At 39.6% G+C, this 11,171-nt stretch overlaps 1 long non-coding RNA gene across 41 annotated transcripts; it reads right to left on the bottom strand.

Annotated features, from left to right (window-relative positions):
• Positions 1-440: 440 nt before the first annotated feature.
• Positions 441-10,887, bottom strand: LOC148881306 (uncharacterized). 41 transcript variants are annotated; one of them, XR_016113955.1, is made up of 27 exons: positions 10,474-10,882; positions 9,521-9,658; positions 9,283-9,420; positions 9,045-9,182; positions 8,799-8,935; positions 8,552-8,689; positions 8,305-8,442; positions 8,057-8,194; positions 7,810-7,947; positions 7,335-7,463; positions 7,089-7,225; positions 6,843-6,980; positions 6,597-6,733; positions 6,360-6,496; positions 6,112-6,259; positions 5,875-6,011; positions 5,637-5,774; positions 5,174-5,290; positions 4,690-4,826; positions 4,469-4,585; positions 4,233-4,359; positions 3,996-4,132; positions 3,758-3,895; positions 3,284-3,421; positions 3,011-3,174; positions 2,420-2,913; positions 441-2,320 (listed from the first exon to the last, which is right to left on the bottom strand). It is a non-coding gene; the product is annotated as an uncharacterized LOC148881306 (long non-coding RNA). The 41 variants fall into 41 exon arrangements; XR_016113943.1 differs by adding an exon at positions 7,573-7,709 and having other exon boundaries at positions 2,318-2,913; positions 10,474-10,881; XR_016113944.1 differs by adding an exon at positions 7,573-7,691 and having other exon boundaries at positions 2,318-2,913; positions 10,474-10,881.
• Positions 10,888-11,171: the final 284 nt, after the last annotated feature.

The raw sequence follows: 11,171 nt of genomic DNA, 5'->3' as shown, positions 1-11,171 counted from the left end.
GAAATGAATGGGGGAATACCCTGCCATTCAAAATGAATGGGACGAGCGCCCCCTGCGAGGACAAACGAGGGACTGCAACACTTATTTTTTTTTTTCACATGATTGACAGGTAGGTTAGGGGGCCCTCAGGTGGCCACATGAGGTACTGCTTGGAGGCCTTCATCCTGGCGGTCGACGAAGGTACTGCACCTGCATAGAAATGAATGGGGAATACATTGCCATTGAAAATGAATGGGACAAGCGCCTCCTAGGAGGACGAACGAGGTACTGCGACTTTTTTTTTGCACATGCATAGAAATGAATGGGGGAATACCCTGCCATTCAAAATGAATGGGACGAGCGCCCCCTACGAGGACAAACGAGGGACTGCAACACTTGTTTTTTTTTTTTTTTTTTTTTGCACATGCATAGAAATGAATGGGGGAATACCCTGCCACATGATTGACAGGTAGGTTAGGGGGCCCTCAGGTGGCCACATGAGGTACTGCTTGGAGGCCTTCATCCTGGCGGTCGACGAAGGTACTGCACCTGCATAGAAATGAATGGGGAACACCTTGCCATTGAAAATGAATGGGACAAGCGCCTCCTAGGAGGACGAACGAGGTACTGCGACTTTTTTTTTGCACATGCATAGAAATGAATGGGGGAATACCCTGCCATTCAAAATGAATGGGACGAGCGCCCCCTACGAGGACAAACGAGGGACTGCAACACTTGTTTTTTTTTTTTTTTTTTACATGATTGACAGGTAGGTTAGGGGGCCCTCAGGTGGCCACATGAGGTACTGCTTGGAGGCCTTCATCCTGGCGGTCGACGAAGGTACTGCACCTGCATAGAAATGAATGGGGAACACCTTGCCATTGAAAATGAATGGGACAAGCGCCTCCTAGGAGGACGAACGAGGTACTGCGACTTTTTTTTTGCACATGCATAGAAATGAATGGGGGAATACCCTGCCATTCAAATGAATGGGACGAGCGCCCCCTACGAGGGCGAACGAGGTACTGCAACACTTTTTTTTTTTTTTTTTACATGATTGACAGGTAGGTTAGGGGGCCCTCAGGTGGCCACCTGAGGTACCGCTTGGAGGCCTTCACCCTGGCGGTCGACGAAGGTACTGCACCTGCATAGAAATGAATGGGGAATACATTGCCATTGAAAATGAATGGGACAAGCGCCTCCTAGGAGGACGAACGAGGTACTGCGACTTTTTTTTTGCACATGCATAGAAATGAATGGGGGAATACCCTGCCATTCAAAATGAATGGGACGAGCGCCCCCTACGAGGACAAACGAGGGACTGCAACACTTTTTTTTTTTTTTTTTTTTACATGATTGACAGGTAGGTTAGGGGGCCCTCAGGTGGCCACCTGAGGTACCGCTTGGAGGCCTTCACCCTGGCGGTCGACGAAGGTACTGCACCTGCATAGAAATGAATGGGGAATACATTGCCATTGAAAATGAATGGGACAAGCGCCTCCTAGGAGGACGAACGAGGTACTGCGACTTTTTTTTTGCACATGCATAGAAATGAATGGGGGAATACCCTGCCATTCAAAATGAATGGGACGAGCGCCCCCTACGAGGGCGAACGAGGTACTGCAACACTTTTTTTTTTTTTTTTTTTACATGATTGACAGGTAGGTTAGGGGGCCCTCAGGTGGCCACCTGAGGTACCGCTTGGAGGCCTTCACCCTGGCGGTCGACGAAGGTACTGCACCTGCATAGAAATGAATGGGGAATACATTGCCATTGAAAATGAATGGGACAAGCGCCTCCTAGGAGGACGAACGAGGTACTGCGACTTTTTTTTTTGCACATGCATAGAAATGAATGGGGGAATACCCTGCCATTCAAAATGAATGGGACGAGCGCCCCCTACGAGGGCAAACGAGGTACTGCAACACTTTTTTTTTTTTTTTTTTTTTTTACATGATTGACAGGTAGGTTAGGGGGCCCTCAGGTGGCCACATGAGGTACTGCTTGGAGGCCTTCATCCTGGCGGTCGACGAAGGTACTGCACCTGCATAGAAATGAATGGGGAATACATTGCCATTGAAAATGAATGGGACAAGCGCCTCCTAGGAGGACGAACGAGGTACTGCGACTTTTTTTTTACACATGCATAGAAATGAATGGGGGAATACCCTGCCATTCAAATGAATGGGACGAGCGCCCCCTACGAGGGCGAACGAGGTACTGCAACACTTTTTTTTTTTTTTTTTTTACATGATTGACAGGTAGGTTAGGGGGCCCTCAGGTGGCCACCTGAGGTACCGCTTGGAGGCCTTCACCCTGGCGGTCGACGAAGGTACTGCACCTGCATAGAAATGAATGGGGAATACATTGCCATTGAAAATGAATGGGACAAGCGCCTCCTAGGAGGACGAACGAGGTACTGCGACTTTTTTTTTTGCACCTGCATAGAAATGAATGGGGGAATACCCTGCCATTCAAAATGAATGGGACGAGCGCCCCCTACGAGGACGAACGAGGGACTGCAACACTTGTTTTTTTTTTTTTTTACATGATTGACAGCTAGGTTAGGGGGCCCTCAGGTGGCCACATGAGGTACTGCTTGGAGGCCTTCATCCTGGCGGTCGACGAAGGTACTGCACCTGCATAGAAATGAATGGGGAACACCTTGCCATTGAAAATGAATGGGACAAGCGCCTCCTAGGAGGACGAACGAGGTACTGCGACTTTTTTTTTGCACATGCATAGAAATGAATGGGGGGATACCCTGCCATTCAAAATGAATGGGACGAGCGCCCCCTACGAGGGCGAACGAGGGACTGCAACACTTGTTTTTTTTTTTTTACATGATTGACAGGTAGGTTAGGGGGCCCTCAGGTGGCCACCTGAGGTACTGCTTGGAGGCCTTCACCCTGGCGGTCGACGAAGGTACTGCACCTGCATAGAAATGAATGGGGAATACCTTGCCATTGATACTATATCATAATAATAACAACAATACTAATAATAGTAATAATATAGAATATGACAGTACGCTGTCAAGCGTCCGTAATAGTTCACCCAGGCATGTAGAGGTCATTTGAAGTCATTTGAAGTCATTTGAAGTCATTTTTCTTGATGGAAAACAAAGTTGAGCAATAGTGTCGGTTGTCCTTTAAAAGCTTCAGTCACTTTTCGTACCTGTGCCCATGGTAGGAGCTGAAAATAACATGCATATTGATACTATATCATAATAATAACAACAATACTAATAATACTAATAATATAGAATATGACAGCACGCTGTCAAGCGTCCGTAACAGCTCACCTGGGCATGTAGAAGTCATTTGAAGTCATGTAGAAGTCATTTGAAGTCATTTTTGTTGATGGAAAACAAGTTGTGCAAAAGTGTCGGTTGTCCTTTAAAAGCTTCAGTCACTTTTCGTACCTGTGCCCATGTTAGGAGCTGAAAATAACATGCATATTGATACTATATCATAATAATAACAACAATACTAATAATATAGAATATGACAGCACGCTGTCAAGCGTCCGTAACAGCTCACCCGGGCATGTAGAAGTCATTTGAAGTCATTTGAAGTCATTTTTGTTGATGGAAAACAAGTTGTGCAAAAGTGTCGGTTGTCCTTTAAAAGCTTCAGTCACTTTTCGTACCTGTGCCCATGATAGGAGCTGAAAATAACATGCATATTGATACTATATCATAATAATAACAACAATACTAATAATAGTAATAATATAGAATATGACAGTACGCTGTCAAGCGTCCGTAACAGCTCACCCGGGCATGTAGAAGTCATTTGAAGTCATGTAGAAGTCATTTGAAGTCATTTTTGTTGATGGAAAACAAGTTGTGCAAAAGTGTCGGTTGTCCTTTAAAAGCTTCAGTCACTTTTCGTACCTGTGCCCATGATAGGAGCTGAAAATAACATGCATATTGATACTATATCATAATAATAACAACAATACTAATAATATAGAATATGACAGCACGCTGTCAAGCGTCCGTAACAGCTCACCTGGGCATGTAGAAGTCATTTGAAGTCATTTGAAGTCATTTGAAGTCATTCTTCTTGATGGAAAACAAGTTGTGCAAAAGTGTCGGTTGTCCTTTAAAAGCTTCAGTCACTTTTCGTACCTGTGCCCATGATAGGAGCTGAAAATAACATGCATATTGATACTATATCATAATAATAACAACAATACTACTAATATAGAATATGACAGTACGCTGTCAAGCGTCCGTAACAGCTCACCTGGGCATGTAGAAGTCATTTGAAGTCATTTGAAGTCATTTTTGTTGATGGAAAACAAGTTGTGCAAAAGTGTCGGTTGTCCTTTAAAAGCTTCAGTCACTTTTCGTACCTGTGCCCATGATAGGAGCTGAAAATAACATGCATATTGATACTATATCATAATAATAACAACAATACTAATAATAGTAATAATATAGAATATGACAGTACGCTGTCAAGCGTCCGTAACAGCTCACCTGGGCATGTAGAAGTCATTTGAAGTCATTTTTGTTGATGGAAAACAAGTTGTGCAAAAGTGTCGGTTGTCCTTTAAAAGCTTCAGTCACTTTTCGTACCTGTGCCCATGATAGGAGCTGAAAATAACATGCATATTGATACTATATCATAATAATAACAACAATACTAATAATAATAATAGAATATGACAGCACGCTGTCAAGCGTCCGTAACAGCTCACCTGGGCATGTAGAAGTCATTTGAAGTCATTTGAAGTCATTTGAAGTCATTTTTGTTGATGGAAAACAAGTTGTGCAAAAGTGTCGGTTGTCCTTTAAAAGCTTCAGTCACTTTTCGTACCTGTGCCCATGATAGGAGCTGAAAATAACATGCATATTGATACTATATCATAATAATAACAACAATACTACTAATATAGAATATGACAGTACGCTGTCAAGCGTCCGTAACAGCTCACCTGGGCATGTAGAAGTCATTTGAAGTCATGTAGAAGTCATTTGAAGTCATTTTTGTTGATGGAAAACAAGTTGTGCAAAAGTGTCGGTTGTCCTTTAAAAGCTTCAGTCACTTTTCGTACCTGTGCCCATGTTAGGAGCTGAAAATAACATGCATATTGATACTATATCATAATAATAACAACAATACTACTACTAATAATAATATAGAATATGACAGTACGCTGTCAAGCGTCCGTAACAGCTCACCTGGGCATGTAGAAGTCATTTGAAGTCATTTTTGTTGATGGAAAACAAGTTGTGCAAAAGTGTCGGTTGTCCTTTAAAAGCTTCAGTCACTTTTCGTACCTGTGCCCATGTTAGGAGCTGAAAATAACATGCATATTGATACTATATCATAATAATAACAACAATACTACTACTAATAATAATATAGAATATGACAGTACGCTGTCAAGCGTCCGTAACAGCTCACCTGGGCATGTAGAAGTCATTTGAAGTCATTTTTTGAAGTTTTTTGTTGATGGAAAACAAGTTGTGCAAAAGTGTCGGTTGTCCTTTAAAAGCTTCAGTCACTTTTCGTACCTGTGCCCATGGTAGGAGCTGAAAATAACATGCATATTGATACTATATCATAATAATAACAACAATAACAACAATACTACTAATATAGAATATGACAGTACGCTGTCAAGCGTCCGTAACAGCTCACCCGGGCATGTAGAAGTCATTTGAAGTCATGTAGAAGTCATTTGAAGTCATTTTTGTTGATGGAAAACAAGTTGTGCAAAAGTGTCGGTTGTCCTTTAAAAGCTTCAGTCACTTTTCGTACCTGTGCCCATGGTAGGAGCTGAAAATAACATGCATATTGATACTATATCATAATAATAACAACAATACTAATAATATAGAATATGACAGCACGCTGTCAAGCGTCCGTAACAGCTCACCTGGGCATGTAGAAGTCATTTGAAGTCATTTGAAGTCATTTGAAGTCATTTTTGTTGATGGAAAACAAGTTGTGCAAAAGTGTCGGTTGTCCTTTAAAAGCTTCAGTCACTTTTCGTACCTGTGCCCATGATAGGAGCTGAAAATAACATGCATATTGATACTATATCATAATAATAACAACAATACTACTAATATAGAATATGACAGCACGCTGTCAAGCGTCCGTAACAGCTCACCTGGGCATGTAGAAGTCATTTGAAGTCATGTAGAAGTCATTTGAAGTCATTTGAAGTCATTTTTGTTGATGGAAAACAAGTTGTGCAAAAGTGTCGGTTGTCCTTTAAAAGCTTCAGTCACTTTTCGTACCTGTGCCCATGATAGGAGCTGAAAATAACATGCATATTGATACTATATCATAATAATAACAACAATACTAATAATATAGAATATGACAGCACGCTGTCAAGCGTCCGGAACAGCTCACCTGGGCATGTAGAAGTCATTTGAAGTCATTTGAAGTCATTTGAAGTCATTTTTGTTGATGGAAAACAAGTTGTGCAAAAGTGTCGGTTGTCCTTTAAAAGCTTCAGTCACTTTTCGTACCTGTGCCCATGATAGGAGCTGAAAATAACATGCATATTGATACTATATCATAATAATAACAACAATACTAATAATATAGAATATGACAGCACGCTGTCAAGCGTCCGTAACAGCTCACCTGGGCATGTAGAAGTCATTTGAAGTCATTTGAAGTCATTTGAAGTCATTTTTGTTGATGGAAAACAAGTTGTGCAAAAGTGTCGGTTGTCCTTTAAAAGCTTCAGTCACTTTTCGTACCTGTGCCCATGATAGGAGCTGAAAATAACATGCATATTGATACTATATCATAATAATAACAACAATACTAATAATAGTAATAATATAGAATATGACAGCACGCTGTCAAGCGTCCGTAACAGCTCACCTGGGCATGTAGAAGTCATTTGAAGTCATGTAGAAGTCATTTGAAGTCATTTTTGTTGATGGAAAACAAGTTGTGCAAAAGTGTCGGTTGTCCTTTAAAAGCTTCAGTCACTTTTCGTACCTGTGCCCATGATAGGAGCTGAAAATAACATGCATATTGATACTATATCATAATAATAACAACAATACTACTAATATAATAATATAGAATATGACAGCACGCTGTCAAGCGTCCGTAACAGCTCACCTGGGCATGTAGAAGTCATTTGAAGTCATTTGAAGCCATTTGAAGTCATTTTTGTTGATGGAAAACAAGTTGTGCAAAAGTGTCGGTTGTCCTTTAAAAGCTTCAGTCACTTTTCGTACCTGTGCCCATGGTAGGAGCTGAAAATAACATGCATATTGATACTATATCATAATAATAACAACAATACTACTACTAATAATAATATAGAATATGACAGCACGCTGTCAAGCGTCCGTAACAGCTCACCTGGGCATGTAGAAGTCATTTGAAGTCATGTAGAAGTCATTTTTCTTGATGGAAAACAAAGTTGATCAAAAGTGTCGGTTGTCCTTTAAAAGCTTCAGTCACTTTTCGTACCTGTGCCCATGATAGGAGCTGAAAATAACATGCATATTGATACTATATCATAATAATAACAACAATACTAATAATAGTAATAATATAGAATATGACAGTACGCTGTCAAGCGTCCGTAACAGCTCACCTGGGCATGTAGAAGTCATTTGAAGTCATTTGAAGTCATTTGAAGTCATTTTTCTTGATGGAAAACAAGTTGTGCAAAAGTGTCGGTTGTCCTTTAAAAGCTTCAGTCACTTTTCGTACCTGTGCCCATGGTAGGAGCTGAAAATAACATGCATATTGATACTATATCATAATAATAACAACAATACTAATAATATAGAATATGACAGTACGCTGTCAAGCGTCCGTAACAGCTCACCCGGGCATGTAGAAGTCATTTGAAGTCATGTAGAAGTCATTTGAAGTCATTTTTCTTGATGGAAAACAAGTTGTGCAAAAGTGTCGGTTGTCCTTTAAAAGCTTCAGTCACTTTTCGTACCTGTGCCCATGATAGGAGCTGAAAATAACATGCATATTGATACTATATCATAATAATAACAACAATACTAATAATAGTAATAATATAGAATATGACAGTACGCTGTCAAGCGTCCGTAACAGCTCACCTGGGCATGTAGAAGTCATTTGAAGTCATGTAGAAGTCATTTGAAGTCATTTTTGTTGATGGAAAACAAGTTGTGCAAAAGTGTCGGTTGTCCTTTAAAAGCTTCAGTCACTTTTCGTACCTGTGCCCATGGTAGGAGCTGAAAATAACATGCATATTGATACTATATCATAATAATAACAACAATACTTAATAATAGTAATAATATAGAATATGACAGTACGCTGTCAAGCGTCCGTAACAGCTCACCCGGGCATGTAGAAGTCATTTGAAGTCATGTAGAAGTCATTTGAAGTCATTTTTGTTGATGGAAAACAAGTTGTGCAAAAGTGTCGGTTGTCCTTTAAAAGCTTCAGTCACTTTTCGTACCTGTGCCCATGGTAGGAGCTGAAAATAACATGCATATTGATACTATATCATAATAATAACAACAATACTAATAATAGTAATAATATAGAATATGACAGTACGCTGTCAAGCGTCCGTAACAGCTCACCTGGGCATGTAGAAGTCATTTGAAGTCATGTAGAAGTCATTTGAAGTCATTTTTGTTGATGGAAAACAAGTTGTGCAAAAGTGTCGGTTGTCCTTTAAAAGCTTCAGTCACTTTTCGTACCTGTGCCCATGATAGGAGCTGAAAATAACATGCATATTGATACTATATCATAATAATAACAACAATACTAATAATAGTAATAATATAGAATATGACAGTACGCTGTCAAGCGTCCGTAACAGCTCACCCGGGCATGTAGAAGTCATTTGAAGTCATTTGAAGTCATTTGAAGTCATTTTTGTTGATGGAAAACAAGTTGTGCAAAAGTGTCGGTTGTCCTTTAAAAGCTTCAGTCACTTTTCGTACCTGTGCCCATGATAGGAGCTGAAAATAACATGCATATTGATACTATATCATAATAATAACAACAATACTACTACTAATAATAATATAGAATATGACAGTACGCTGTCAAGCGTCCGTAACAGCTCACCTGGGCATGTAGAAGTCATTTGAAGTCATGTAGAAGTCATTTGAAGTCATTTTTGTTGATGGAAAACAAGTTGTGCAAAAGTGTCGGTTGTCCTTTAAAAGCTTCAGTCACTTTTCGTACCTGTGCCCATGATAGGAGCTGAAAATAACATGCATATTGATACTATATCATAATAATAACAACAATACTAATAATATAGAATATGACAGTACGCTGTCAAGCGTCCGTAACAGCTCACCTGGGCATGTAGAAGTCATTTGAAGTCATGTAGAAGTCATTTGAAGTCATTTTTGTTGATGGAAAACAAGTTGTGCAAAAGTGTCGGTTGTCCTTTAAAAGCTTCAGTCACTTTTCGTACCTGTGCCCATGGTAGGAGCTGAAAATAACATGCATATTGATACTATATCATAATAATAACAACAATACTAATAATATAGAATATGACAGCACGCTGTCAAGCGTCCGTAACAGCTCACCTGGGCATGTAGAAGTCATTTGAAGTCATGTAGAAGTCATTTGAAGTCATTTTTGTTGATGGAAAACAAGTTGTGCAAAAGTGTCGGTTGTCCTTTAAAAGCTTCAGTCACTTTTCGTACCTGTGCCCATGATAGGAGCTGAAAAACACATGCATATTGATACTATATCATAATAATAACAACAATACTACTACTAATAATAAATGAAGTGGGATTATTTGCTTACAGAATTTGTTTTCTCAGTAAAATGAACAATATATATCAATATCAAGTGTTGTTATTTGATTACTGAATGTTTTTCTCAGTTAAATCAAGTTAATATAACTATCAAGTGGGATTATTTGCTTACAGAATTGATTTTATCAGTAAAATGAACAATATATATCAATATCAAGTGTTGTTATTTGATTACTGAATGTTTTTCTCAGTTAAATCAAGTTAATATAACTATCAAGTGGGATTATTTGCTTACAGAATTTGTTTTCTCAGTCAAATGAACACTATATATCAATATCAAGTGTTGTTATTTGATTACTGAATGTTTTTCTCAGTTAAATCAAGTTAATATAACTATCAAGTGGGATTATTTGCTTACAGAATTGATTTTATCAGTCAAATGAACAATATATATCAATATCAAGTGTTGTTATTTGATTACTGACTTCCTTCCCTCTGTAAAGAACCCGGAAAAGCTTATTTGGTTAAGCGTGGCTTTATGGAAAGCCATTTTAAGCTCCCCTACGATCGATAACGCGTCCCCCCCGCCCCCCACCCCCCCAACCGTCAAACGCGACCGTTTTTCGACCGTTTTTGACCGTTTTTCGACGTCACGGTCCTCTTTTGCTCACAGTTGGCCTCAAACTTATCTCAGAGATCCCTTCACCGTCTTTAACACCCACTAGAATGTCGCGGATGTGTCATTCTAGCCCGTTTTAAAGTAAAAGTTGACTCACCCGCCATGCGGCGCCCTCCATCTTTGTTTTGACCTCCTCCCCTGACGACGAACCGGAAGTATCTCGCGGGAGGCGTCGCCGCGCGGTGTATAGCTTTCACTCTTTTGTCCCCCGCGACGCTCCGTACCGAATGATGTCATCTGAAGCCGCATACTGTTTTTAAGTTGCCGGCACGGTTCTCTTTCTAATAAATTCAAACAAATGACACCGCGTAACTCCCCCTAGACTATTTTCAGGAGCTTTTGCTCAACTTTCCTTCGCCCATCCCATTTTAAACGGACTTAGATAAACCGTGTGTATATTTTCCTTCAATGAGGTGCGATGCGCGCTTTCGGCCACCAAACGGCAGCGTTTCACCATTAATGAACGAAAGGAAGCATATTTCACACATATACACTTTAAAAAACCTCTCAAAGTCAACACTTAAAGCATATTTCACACATATACACTTTAAAAAACCTCTCAAAGTCAACACTTGAAGCATATTTCACACATATACACTTTAAAAAACCTCTCAAAGTCAACACTTAAAGCATATTTCACACATATACACTTTAAAAAACCTGTCAGTTTTTTTCTCAGTTAAATCAAGTTAATATAACTATCAAGTGGGATTATTTGCTTACAGAATTTGTTTTCTCAGTCAAATGAACACTATATATCAATATCAAGTGTTGTTATTTGATTACTGAATGTTT

Source organism: Hippocampus bargibanti, unplaced genomic scaffold (genome assembly GCF_051943395.1).
Source record: "Hippocampus bargibanti isolate YZ-2025 unplaced genomic scaffold, ASM5194339v1 Contig00160, whole genome shotgun sequence".
Taxonomy (NCBI): Eukaryota; Metazoa; Chordata; class Actinopteri; order Syngnathiformes; family Syngnathidae; genus Hippocampus; species Hippocampus bargibanti.
This window is presented reverse-complemented; position numbering and strand designations above follow the sequence as displayed.